Here is a 14,514-nt window from a genome sequence, read left to right on the forward strand (position 1 = left end):
ACCTGGGACCCTTGAGTCCGCAGGCCGACGCTCTACCCACTGAGCCAAACCGGTTAGGGCTCTATCTTTCATTTTGATTGAACAGAAGTAATTGGTGTTCCAGAGTTCCCTAAGAACAAGACAATGAGAAATACTGTTTTCTTGAGAAATTAATACAAAATATCTATTCAAGTACTTCATGTGCAGTTTCACTATAATATAAACTATTTCCCCCATATTTTTTCTAGATATTTGTTATGATTTCCAGTGATTGTGATTTTTGATTACAGAAAGTCAAATTGTTTTTTTCCCTCTAGAAGCATTTATGCTATTTTCTTTATCCTTGGTATGCGTTCTGAAATTTCGTAATCTCCGTGCCTCGTGGTGTGTGACTTTTTCAATTGGAAACTTAGTAGACCATTTACATCTATCCTGTCATCCATAAACATCTTCACTTACCTCTATTTTTCCATAGCACTTATCTCTTTCTAACATCCCCTTTTAGTTACCCATAGAATTTTTTGTGTGTCACTCAATGCTGGGCAGTAATCTCAACAGGGCAGGGATATTTGTTATTCCCCATAACTTCCTCCTTCGGTGGAAAATAGTGCACATTCAGTAAATGTGTATTAAATGACTGAGTAGCTTCTCAGCTTGCCTGATTTTATAAATGCTCTTTTACAAGGCATTGTACTTAATCCAGAATACATTAATATATATCATTTAACAGTACTGAGTAAAAAGATGCCATGCCTGTCTACAAACTCCAATGAGTTCCCATAAATGTGAACATCTACCTACTACATATCACACATACAGTTCTTTACTTGCAACTTCCCTCTTGCCTTCATTAGAGTTTCTCAAAGGCAAGATTTGCTTTGTTTTGTTTTTTAAACACATGTCCCAAATATCTCGAAAACTGCCTAAGATATAGTAACTTTTTTATTTTCTTTTTTTCGAGAAAAGGAAAAGAGAAAGACTAATATATACCATTTAATACTTTTAATAACTTTTTCCCTTTAGGTCCACTACTGGTCATAATAGTTTAATTGTACAGAACAGATGATCATTTGACTTACTGACTTATAAAATGTCCCATGCTATAATCTTGTGGAATCAGTATGAATTTCTATTTGTTTTAAATATTTGAATATCTTTTGTAGTATATTGGATCTCAGTAATCACTTGATCAACTAACATAGAAAGTTTTACTAAAGGAATTTACTTTAAATGAGCACTTATGTAGTGGGAACATTAACCGATATTTGACATTTTTAAAACAGAGAAACATTTTTTTAAACCGATCAAAGAACTAGTTTTATCCTTGTCACTGGTCTTTACTCTTTAGAATTTGATAAAAGACAGTTCATTGATCAGAGAAATATGGTCTATATTTGAGTTCTCCAGGTCTCTGAATGTGCCTCATAGTTTGAGTTCCTTCTGAAATAGCCTCTGAGACAACGATTTGAGTGCAAGTTGTTTATAGAGGAACACTGATAGGAGCCTGGACAGTGAGAAGGGAAGAGGAGGAAGCCAACAAAGAATTATTAGGTAAGTAGCACCAGTTTTCTGGAGCTTAATCCCTCTGGGGGTCTATTCAGAGGGCATGGGTTCCCAGACATTTCCAATCTTCCCTGAGGGCCCAGAGAAAGCCATCAGGCAGAGTCCCACATGCTGAGGTTAGAAGTGGGGCTGCTTGTAGAGACTTCTGTGTTGTGTAGACTTAGGCAGGACACCTGCTGCTGCATTCCCCTAGAAAAGTATCCAAAGTTTAACATAATACTTCAGAATATTTTAGTTCCATATATGTGCTGTCTTTATAATTATTAGCTGGGGTAATAGAGCCTAAGAAAGAATCTGAACAATACTTTAGCTTAAGTAGTTTCAAGTTGAACATTACAGGACATGAGAGGTAAGACTTACCTGAGGAAGTCTCTTTCTTTCACAAAGTGAGAATGTAAGATCACTCTTTTTAACATAACTTTTTGAGTTTAGTGTATGGTAATTTTTCTGAATTTATGTCATATAGGCACTATGGAAAGAATATAGGTACTATAAAGTTACTTCTTTGTAATTTAATCTTTGTATTCACTATATTTCAGACAGCTTTTTACTTTTAAACTGCTACATTATAAAACTACATCATTCTTCCAAATTCTTTGTTGTAGTACTTTATATAAGTGTAGCATATTGATGATAATAATTGTTTTCAGAAAAGCAGGTGGTAAGCTCATCATGGGACTATTAATATTAACATTTATTTAAAAGATCAAATGAATATGTATGTACTATTTTCTTGGTTTAGACACCTCCACAGTTTCTACTAGTTCTCACTCAAAAAATATTCCCTTAGAATTTGTGTCATGTACACTGCACTCTTTGTATGCAAAGTGACAGAAAAAGAACATATTATAGAAGCACTGTTTCTAAAGCATCTGCAGTATGCTCCTCAGAGATTTTCTTAAATTTTTTCCAAATTAGTGCCATGAATCCCAAGGGAGAACCTCATAAGTGCTTCAAAATCTCATTTTAGATCTACATAACATCTCTGTGTTCCTCCTCTGCAGTTCACTGGGTTATATCTCTTTTAATTGATAGTTCCAAGTGTGTCCATTATGTTACTAATAGGCAATGAAAGTTCCAGAAATGCTGCTCAGGATTGTCTATTGTCATGTAGTGCTGCTGATTACCTATCAAGGGCTTTGCTGTCTATACCATCTTCTATTGCTGATGCCATATACTTAAGTTTTGTGCCTGTCCTGTTGAATATAATAGTCACTAGTCAGACACAAGTAGATATTGAGCACTGGAAATGGGGCTACTATAAATGAAGCAATGATTTTTAAAATTTTAATTTTAAAACTGATAGTTGATTGAATTACAGGGAAACTTTTAAGTATATTTGGAGCAACTTGGTTATATGCATCTACTTTCTCACTTGCACATGAAAAACATTAAACACCATTAACTATTTTCAAATAAACTAGCATTTGATTTGAGAAGCGCTGTGCATATAAAATACAGACCAGATTTCAATCTTTACCTCTGTATTTCTTGATGTTGTTACTAGAAAACTTAAAATTGCCAGCATGGCTACCATTAAAATGCTAATGGACAGTGATATTTTGCACTCAATACCTTCTACATCCTTCTCAATTTTCTTAATAATGTTCTGTTCAGGAAAGATAGTTTAAAACAAATTTATTTCCAACCTCTCCACTAATGTAGGAGAGAAAGAAAACAGTTTTACTATTGAATAAGCATGAAATTTTGAATGTGATACACATCACAGGAAATCTGCTAAAGAGATTGCAAGAATTGATTCATTGCAAGACATAAATGCTGCTTGTAGATGAATATTACAGTTACATTTTAGTAAAATAAATTCAATGATAATCAAAATAGTCTTTTCTCATTTGGTCCTGATATTTATACATCTTCTAGTAAACTGACTATTTGGAGATTAAATTACTCTATATGAGTCACTCTAGAAATTCAATCAGTGAGAGCATTCTTTATTTCTCTGAGTAAGTATAAAGCTATTTCATGTATTAAATTCTCATTGATTTCAGCTTTGTGTACAGATTTATTAAGAAAGCAAAAATATCCTCAAACTGAAATTATAATAAACTATTGTTTTATAATGTAATTGAATTATCTAATAAAACTCTTTATGTACTTAAGATTTTCAGATAATTTCTCCAATTTCCATCTTATTTACTCATCACATACTTTTAATGCAGTTTACTTTTCCAGCATGAATTAATTAAAATATATCTTTAAATGTTTAGTTCATTAAAAAACATTATAATTAATGAAAGATAAGTGGAGAAGGGCATATTCAAAGATAATTAAACATGTTTTTTGGCATAAAATATTTTCTACATTATAAAGATAAATAACTACACAGGCAATATAAATAGACACAAACATAATATTGACACAAACATAATATGCTACCAGATGTCTTCTGGGGGAAAAATTTGTCCCTAGTTACAAACCACTGGGCCATAGTGCAAAATAGTGGGGTTGGTAAAAGTAGGTTTACTGTTGTGAGTATGTGAAACACAGAGTTTATTCTTTCTTTTTAAATATATTTTATTGATTTTTTTACAGAGAGGATGGGAGAGGGATAGAGAGTTAGAAACATCGATGAGAGAGAAACATCAATCAGCTGCCTCCTTCATACCTCCTACTGGAGATGTGCCCACAACCAAGGTACATGCCCTTGACCAGAATCGAACCTGGGACCTTTCAGTCCGCAGGCCGATGCTCTATCCACTGAGACAAACCGGTTAGGCCCAGAGTTTATTCTTGCATTATTATTTACTAACTAGGGGCCCAGTGCATGAATTCGTGCACCTTGAAAGGAACTGTGGGCTGCCAGGCTGTGGTGGGCACAGGAGCACATCTCGACCCATCCTCCATGCCCCCACCCAGCTCCTCCCACTGTGGCTGCAGGTCCCTTTATTCCAGCATCCCCGCTTCCAGCACCTCCACTCCAATGCATTGATGGTGCCGGCCCTGCTCACACCCACTGACTGCACAGAGCGATTGGGGCCTGTGCCAGCAGCGGGAGCGAGCGGGCCTGGCATGGTCAATGGGTGTAAGCGGCGGCTACTGCCTGATTGCCCCTCAGAAGCAAGGGGAGGTAAAGAAGCCCTCAGGGGCAATCAGGGCCAACAGTCGCCTCTTGTACCCACTGATGGCATGCCGAGCAATTGGGACCAGTGCCAGGCACCGGCAGCAGGTGCAAGCAGTGGTTCTGGTGCTGGCTGTGGGTGCAAGTGGGGCTGGTGCTGGCAGCGGGTGTGAGTGGGCCATCACCAGCAGCGGGTGCAAGCGGTGGCTGCTGGCCCCGATCGCCCCTCAGGAGCAGGGGGAGGTGGAGAAACCCTGAGGGACGATGAGGGCTACAGCCAACACTCGCACCCTCTGACAGTGCTAAGTGATTGGGACCGGCGCCAGGCGCCAGCAGGGGGTATGAGCAGCAGCTCTTGCACCAACAGCGGGTGCGAGCAGGGCAAGAGCTGGCAGCAGGTGTGAGCATAGGGTGGGACCATGGTGCGCAAGAGCAAAGAATTTTCAGTAACCACGGAGGCTCACCCCGATGACAGCAACCAGCACTCCACCTTGGTCTGGCACCCCTAATCACCTGCTCTAACATACCGCTGTGGCCGATGCTTGCCATGTTCCATGCTCTGCTGCCTGCTGCAGACACCCACAATGTGCCATGTTCCACGCACGCTCCCTGGTGGTCAGTGAACATCATAGCGAACAGTTGTTCAGTTGTTCTGCAGTTCAGTCTATTTGCATATTAGGGTTTTATATATAGACTAGAGGCCCGTTGCAGGAAGAGATTTGTGCAATAAGCCTTCCCTTCCCCTGGCTGCCGCACCAGTTTTCCTCCAACACCTGGAGCCCAGGCCTTCACTCTGGCCAGAGCCTTCAGTCTTTGCAGCTCCGGACAGAGCCTTCAGTCTTCATGGCTCCAGACCGAGCCTTCAGTCTTCTGCCACTTCACCCCTACATATGCAAATTAACTGCCAACTTGTTGGGTTAATTTGCATACTCTTCTGATTGGCTGGTGAGCGTAGTGGAGGGATGGTCAATTTAAATGTTTGTCTATTTTTAGGTAAGATTGTTGTATCGTTTATTTGTATTACAATTGTAAACCTACTTTTGCCCATGCCAGTACATAAGGGATTGTTCTGAAGTATAGATTGCAATAATTATTTTTAGTGAGTGTCTGCTCTGGTAAGTTATTGGCTAATCACTGTGCACACATTATCCTTGTCCTTATAAGACTATTATGAAAACTAAGAATGAAATGTCTAATGAATTTCCTAAAATCTCATTTCCAATAAGTAGTAGATCTTGGCTTTGAACTGCTATTTGCCTCCCTAACATTTAGTGGTTGAAATGATTTGAACTAATATTATACTCCCTACAGAGCATAAATATAGACATTCCTCCCATCAAAAGGTGGTGTCTGCTTTCCATTTCTTTGAATCTGGGAGGGTTTTATGGATGCTTTACCAATATAACATGGAATAAATGAAGATGTGCTGGTTTCTGCACCTATGTCTTGAGGGAAAAGTTTTCATTTGTAGTCTCCAGACTGTACCATAAACCCTTGGCTATTTTGTAAACAGTGGCATTGCATAATTATGTCTTTATTTGAGTAAGAATTGCTCTGGGGGTAGCTATAGCTTAGAACTGAGGTGGTATTTAATAAAAGAAAATCCATTAAAGTAGTTTTGCAGTTGCTCAGAACAAAGTTGATGATTGCAATAAGGAAGAAAGAGTTTGGTAAGCCTTGTATAGATAATGCCATCATATCTTGGACAGGTATGGTATGGGATAATGGGAGGAGCACACTGTGGTTCAAAGTTCCTATTAGCTTTGAGCCCATAAGAACTTCACTTGCTGTCTATGTTCTCCATTTCCCTAATGACACATCTCTACCTATATCCCACAGCCATCTCCTTCCCAAGAGTATAGGCATTCAGGGAACAGAATAGTAAATAGAATCTTTGTTGTCTTTGACCTTCTGATATTCCTTCTCAGCCCCAAATGCTCTTCCAGGAATTTTCTCTCTCACAATGATTTTGTGCCAGGGTTATCTTTTTAGCTTGTCATCACCTGCAGGTTAGACTATCAGCACACAGTTGATCCTTTGTATGGACAATCTTCCACAGAGTTCCCTATGCATAACTAAGGAGATATCAAAACAACTGCTTTAACTATTATTAAATTTTTGATAATGGTAGTTTTCAAAATATTACACCTATTAAGAATTAAAAATGATATGTTCACAGAGATGGAAAAAACATTTAGATGAAATGTTGCTGAATTTCACACATTCTTTCTCCAAGGATTAACTCTGACCTAATCAATATGAGTTCCTACATCCTATATGATAAAGAGGTAATATGCAAATTGACCATCACGCCCTTGCACAAGATGGCCACCCCCATGTGGTCACAAGATGGCAGCGCCCATGTCATCACAAGATGGCTGCCCCCATGTCGTCACAAGATGGCCACCATAAGATGGCCAGCAGGGGAAGGCAGTAAGGGGTTATCAGACCACTGTGAAGTTTATAATATACTAATATATACCAGATAGTTAAAAATGGTCAACTTTATATACTAGGGTACATGATTACTTAAACAAGATATAAATCGTATTCAATATGCTAATACAAATACACATCTCATTTAATGGAAACTTTCACTATTTACATACTCTAAATCAGTGGTTCTCAACCTTCTGGCCCTTTAAATATAGTTCTTCATGTTGTTACCCAACCATAAAATTACTTTCATTGCTACTTCATAACTGTACTATTGCTACTGTTATGAATCGTAATGTAAATATCTGATACGTAGGATGGTCTTAGGCGACCCCTATAAAAGGGTCGTTCGACCACCAAAGGGGTCGCGACCCACAGGTTGAGAACCACTGCTCTAAATGCTTTGTATTCTTTTCGACTATGTATATATTAGAATGGAAGTTGAGTTTTAGTTGAAGCATTCAGAATGCTACTTAGTTGAAAAAAAAAGAAGGAGGTTTTACATTTTGTTGCAGCAAGGATGGACCTGGACAGTATTATGATAAATAAAATAATTCAGCCAGAGAAACATAATTTTCATATGATTTCACTTATATGTGAAATCTAATGAACAAAATAAACTAAGAAACAAAATAGGAACAGACTCATAGATACAGAGAACAGACTGACTGCTGTCAGAGGAGAAGGGGTTAGGGTACTGGGTGAAAAGGTGAACGGATTAAGCAAAAACCCTCAAAAAACCTCATAGACACCAAAAATAGTATGGTGATTACCAGAGGGAAAAGGAGTTAGGGAGGTAGAGGAGGGTAGGGGGTATAAATGGTGAAAGGAGCCTGGATTTGGATTGGTGAACACACAGTACAATACACAGATGATGATGTACACCTGAAGCCTATATAATTTTATTAACCAATGTCACCCCAATAAATTAAATAAATTAAAAATTAAAAAGAAAAGTTGAGTGTATCCTTATAAACTAGAAATGCAAGTATTATTTTCTCAGAAAACACCATAAAACTATATGAGATTCATATAAATAAAAAAGTTAACTTTGCTATGGCCTTTACTAGCTTTTGGGGGAACATCACCTCTATTTCCATATTAATACTATGGACATTAAAATCTTCTCTGTGATTCTGCCAAAACACAGCTTATTGAACATACATGTAATTGTGCTATTTAAGTAAATAGAATGTTATTTAATAGACTGAATAGAATTGTTAGAGTGTAACATTGAATTTGAAAGGTAGTATAACATCAATATGCCTAGTTTTAGTTATATTTTGAAAGCATCCATCTAACTTTGATAGAATAAAAATAAAGAAGTTGGAAACAGCTCACCTTAATTAGTGAAATATATTTGCTTTTACTTTGAGTTTATTTTCAACTGAAAATAGGCCTTAAATAAGAAACATAACTAGTTGACTATATGTGGAAGATTTCTAAAATAGTGTACCAAGTGGCAACAAATATAAATAGGAATTACTGGTACAGAAGAAAGATTGATTAAAGTGAGCTGTGGAAGTGAAGGTCATAGAAAGTGAATTTTATGCAAATTCTTGAAGCTGGTTATGGACATCCATTGATGAATATATGGAGATGCCTTTCCAAATTACATAGAATATGTCACCATATTATGAATTGGCAGATCTTATTAACAGATAGATTGCTTTGGCAGGTGTGTAAGAGCCAGAATAAGAGCTTAGGAGAGCAATGTGTTATGTTAATGGATCACTGACTTGACTTCAAAGCTTAAAATAATAATTCTTGAAGATCAGTGGTTTGGTATTTTAAAAAATAATAATGTTAAGTACTTTAGAATTGATCAAATAATGTCTACTGCTTTTCATATCCTATATAACAAAAGCATAATATGCAAACTGACCGAACAGCAGAATGACCAGTTAGGGGGGACGGGGCTGGCGAGCAGGTGGTGCCAGGCCAGCCAAGGTGTGTGCCAGGAGGTAGAGGGAGGGAACAGTGATGGGGGGGGGGGAAGAGTGGCACCATCCCCTGATCACCCATCCAATTGCCTCCTGCAATAGGAGGCTATGTGGCAGCAGCAGCAGGTTGATGGGGGTGGCACTGTCCCCTGATCGGATGGCCTGGTCGCCTCCCACAGAGGGAGACCAGACTTCGGCTTAGGCCTGCTCCCCAAGTGGGCCTAAACTTCCAGTAGGATATCCCCTGAGGATTCCCGGACTGTGAGAAGGCACAGGCTGGGCTGAGGGACCACCCCGCCTCAGCCCAATAGTTCTTGCTACTCCTTAGTGAATATCTGGGAAGAACTGGCTCTCCCAATTGAAGTTGACTCTTACTCTTAAATATCTATCTATATATATATAAAGAGGTACTACGCAAATCAGCTGGAACACCATAACAGTCATGACCGGCTCAGGAAGAGGCTGTGTGTGCAGATGGGCGGCGGCCGCCGGCCCCAGGAGGCCCTGGAGCATAGACAACGGGGCGTGCCCACGCCGACCCGGCTGCCCAGCCCTGGGCCTCAGCAGGCCCAAGAGTGGAGGCAGGGGGGCATGCCCACACCGCCGCAGCTGTCTGGCTCCAGCAGGCCCGGGAGTGGAGGCAGGTGAAGGCGAGGGAAAGCCCAGCAGTGAAGGCCGGTGAGGGAAAGTCCGAGCTCCATGGCTAAGAGCTCCTGGCCCAGCCACGCCCCACCTTGACCTCCTGCACCGTGGGTCAGTGGTTCTGAGAAAGGCAGCTCCTTCCTTCGGCTCCTCAAACTCCCAGGCCACATCCATCACCCCTCAATACCCTAGGTGAAGGCCTCCAGGTGCCCAGGCAACCAATGTAGGGAATTTCCTCTAGCATCTGGACCCGGTGACCCAGAGCCAGAGGCAGACCAGCACCCTCCCCTGCAGCCAGAAGAACCCTGGAAGATGCAGTCTGCCTATCACCAGATGAGCACACCCAATTGGTTAGGCACTGGGAAGCTCGCGGCCGATGGCCACTGCTGCTTTCCCAGGGCCAGCCCGGGGCTCCAGCAAGTGGCTGATGGCCACTGCCACTGCAAGGGCCTGAGGCTTAGGCAATGAGGACCGGGCGAGGCTCAGGCAAGCCACAGTGCCTGCGATGGCCAAGGTTCAGGCAGCCTTGCAGCTGGCAGTGCCAGCAGCAGAGGTGTGATGCCAGCGTCACCTTCTCCTTATTGTAGGGTTGCCTCCCACAGAGTGAGGCCAAAGGCAGCAGCAGCAAGGGGTTGATGGGGGCAGTGCCTTCCCCAGCTTGGCTGTTCACCTCCCACAGAAGGAGGCCAGATTGTGGCTTAGGCCCGCTCCCCCGTGGATGTCAGTAGGACATCCCCTGAGGGCTCCTGGATTGTGAGAGGGGGCAGGCCAGGCTGAAGAACCTCCCTTCCCCAGTGCATGTATTTCGTGCACCAGGCCTCTAGTAGGATAATAAATCTCCTGTAAGATTGGTAGTACTCTTAAATGACCATTTCTGAGTCTTAATATTAAAACCAAATGTGCTGTAGTCTGTTGGTAGTCAGATTCATCAGTTGAGGGGAGAACAGGCCTGCAGGGGAGGGCAGTTGGGAGGGATAAGGCTTGCAGGGGAAGGCAGTTAGGGGTGACCAGGCCAGCAGGAGAGGGCAGTTGGGGGCAACTGGGCCAGCAGGAGAGCAGTTAGGCATTGATCAGGCTGGCAGGGGAGTGGTTAGGGGGTGATCAGGCTGGCAGGTAAAAGTGGTTAGGGGCAATCAGGCATGCAGGCAGGTGAGTGGTTGGGAGCCAGCAGTCCTGGGTTGTGAGAGAGATGTCCCAAATTGGAGAGGGTGCAGGCTGCACTGAGGGACACACATACCCCAGTGCACGAATTTCATGCACTGGGCCTCTAGTATGCTTATAAATTCTCTGGTTAATCTCTTCTAGCCCCCTTCCCTCCTCATCAGTGTGTTCCATGCTTCTATGTCTCTGGATCTATTTTGCTCATTAGTTTATTTTGTTCATTCGATTCCACATATGATTGAGATCATGTGCATAATACCGTTCAGGTCCCTTCATGCTGTCTCAAATGCTAAGATATCCTTCTTCTTTTACAGCTGCATAGTATTCCATGGGATAAAGGTGTGGTGGTATAGTGGTGAGCATAGCTGCCTTCCCGTTAGGTTTCAAGGCATGGGAATAACTCTTGGTTCTACTCTCAGAGGACTCTGCTTTATCTTCTGAATCATCTTTCTTTTTTCATGAAATATTGCAAGGGTTTTCAGATGAATAAATTTATTATCCTATTTTCTGCAATACTTCTGGAGTCCAAAGACCTTCTTTCATTTTATCCTATAGCTGTCTCTTACAATCCAAGCTGGCAGTGTTTCTGCTGCTATTTAATTCTCAATAACTTTGTACATTGCTTGGTATGTACAAATTCATGCCATTAAGAAAGAAATGTTCCTAGGTAACACTATATCCATTTTGGCTTTTACTGACATGGCTGGGGGACAATGCCACTCGGTTTCCTCAAGAACCTTGTTATATTGAAGAAATATGCAAGTTTCAGGCTTAACTTCTCAAAGAGGCTGTTATATAAATACTCAGTACTTTTGATCTTTCTGAGGTACTAGCAAAGGTGGCATGTCCTTGACTATTCCTCTAAATCATGCTTTCCTACGAGTGAATTTCTTCATTCTAGTGTCATTTGCCATGTGGTTAGGTTGAATTTTTGAAATCATCCAGTTTTAGTTTTGGGGGATTTTATTTAGAGTTTTACTTTCCCCTTTGATTTGTCACTTTCATCTAGTATTTTACTAAGGAGTCACTTGCTTTTTACAACAAAAATGAACAGAAATCTCACTAATATATGCACTAAAAATAAATCCTCTGAAATTTTCCACAAGATTTTCTTTTTTTCAGTGTGAAAGTGTGTTAAGAGGTAATTTTTAAATGAGTGAAGCATTATCAACCTGAGATCCTACCAGCTTTCTGTGAGAATTAAACTATTGTTATTTTAAGCTAATGAATATTTGGTATTATTTGTTACTGCAGCATAATTTAGCCTATGCGGATAATCAGATAAGGAATTTCAGTGGGTTTATATTGACTGATAATTGATTGCAATGGTGAAGTGAAAGGGGAATTAAACATTATTGGTAAGAATAAAATTATTCTTTTATTCTAAAAGGAAATGAATAGCATGTAGGCCAACCAAAGGTACATAAAATAAAGAGCAATCATAACATTATATACTTATTTTTCTCAGAAAACTTCCTTTAAGTCAACAATTCAATATAAGTTGAAATCTACACTAATAAAAGAGAAACATGCAGATTGGTGTCACTCTGCTACCCCCACCAGCCAATTGGATGAGTAAGCAAATTAACCCAAAAAAGATGGTGGTTAATTTGCATACACAGGCAGGGAGCACCAGAGGAAAGACTGAAGACTGAAGGGGCTTGGCTTCTCTGCTGCAGCTGGAGCGAGCGACTGGAGCGAAGGCCTGGGTCCTGGGTGCCGGAGGAAACCTGGTGCCAGCAGCCAGGGAAGGGAAGGCCTATTGCACAAATCTCTTCATACAATGGGCCTCTAGTAAGTATATATTTGAACGAGTGAAATTGTATTACCACATATCCCTTTTTTAAAAGTAGCTCTCAAAGTGTTCCATATAATATCAGACATTGTTAAATACATCTTTGGAAATCCTTCACCCTTAATATGTTGTGGTTTAATTCATAAATGAAAAGGAATAATGTCTATTAATTTCCAGCTGTGGAATTATGAATGGTCATGAAATGTATTGTGTTCTGTATTTATTTGACAGTTGTTACAAAATCTAACATACTTAAAAGCTTAGAATTGCTGATGGGAAGGCTTTTATCTGGACATTCACTGATAGAAATTAATAGAAGCAGCAGTATCTACTTGGTTTTATTTCAAAGAGTTTAATTTATTCTCACTATTGAGACCTAATACATCTTTCTATTTCCACCTACTGAATAAGAATCCGTTTTATACTTGCTCGCTAACTCTGCAAGCCTCAGGGAAACCTAATTAAAAGTGTTGGCTGTTCCAAAGTTATTTCTGTTTATTTAACCTTGTAAGTTTCCATGATTTTGAACAGGGGAAGCATGTAGTAAAAGAACAACCATAAATCTTCACTTTGTTTTAGTTTTAATCCATTCCTTCTTTCCTGTCATATGCTTGGAAATCAAGCTTCTCTTAATATATTTTTTCCTATATGGCTAATGAACATCAGACCAAACTATAAAGCTGAGTATAGTATATTGAATAATTTTTTAATAATAAATTGTTAAAAGAAGATTTCTGGCTAGCTTAGTCATCAAGAAATAAGCTCAAATATCTAAAAGTACTAGTAAAATTTTTAGTCTAGCTCTTCATTTATAAGAACTACATATTAAACTCAATAATGGAACAATGTTAGAACTTTAATGAGATAAATGTGCTAAATAAGGATGTATATTTTATAAAAAGTGAGGGCAACTCTGATTAAAATATCTATTAGGGGATAGAACTGTTAAACATTTCTGTATTTTTAAAGTTAAAAAATAGCATTCTTGCAATTTTTTAATGGCTGATATACAGGTAATTGCTTATGTAATCCTCATAATTATATGGAGCTGTGATTACATAGGAGGAATTTTGGCTTTGGATAGGTTAGACACTTTACCAAGACCGCATGGTTAAGAATTGGCAGAATCTAGATTTAAACTCAAGTGTGCCCAACTGCAAAGCTTGTGCTCTAATAGAGACAAAAACAGTCCTGGAGATCAGCTTCAGTGGGCCTCTGCATCACCTGGAGCTTCCTGATCATTTCCCCTGGAGAGGTGTCCAAGAATCAGCATTTCAGCAATTTCCCAGTTGCTGTTGATCTAAGGATCACACTTGAGAACCACATTTTTTATTAATTTTCACTAGGAACCATGAAGAAACATTTAGATTTTTAAAATACACACTATGTAAGAAAACAAGAAACATAATGCTTTTACTTCCACCAGGCTGGTGTGGTTTAATTGGTTGAGCATTATCCCGTGTACCAAAAGGTCACTGGCTCTATTCCTGGTCAGGGCATATGCCCAGGTTGCAGGCTTAGGGTAAAAGACAGCCAATCAATGTTCGAAGTTTCTCTTCCTCTGTCTCTCTCCCATCCCCTCTCTCTAAAAATCAATAAAAAATATTTTTTTAAAAAAAGAAAAATTTCAATCAAAATATATATTGTTTAAGCAATAGCCTTCTGTTACTTGGAAATTTTAATAAGTAGAAAACCTTATTCCATAAATTTGTCCAAACTAATATGGTTTTCAATTAAAACACATTCTGTTATTCATTTGGGAGCAGTATGATTATGCCAGGACATCCTTGAGCAAGGTCAATGATGCATATACTTTTAAGTGCCAATCTAAGAGCCTTATAAAATAGAATCAATATTTCAATGAATCAGTCTGTATTCTCAGGTAAATAACCCCTGTTCCAAACCCCTTCTACGCT

Source organism: Myotis nattereri, assembly GCF_964212035.1.
Source record: "Myotis nattereri genome assembly, chromosome: 1".
NCBI lineage: Eukaryota > Metazoa > Chordata > Mammalia > Chiroptera > Vespertilionidae > Myotis > Myotis nattereri.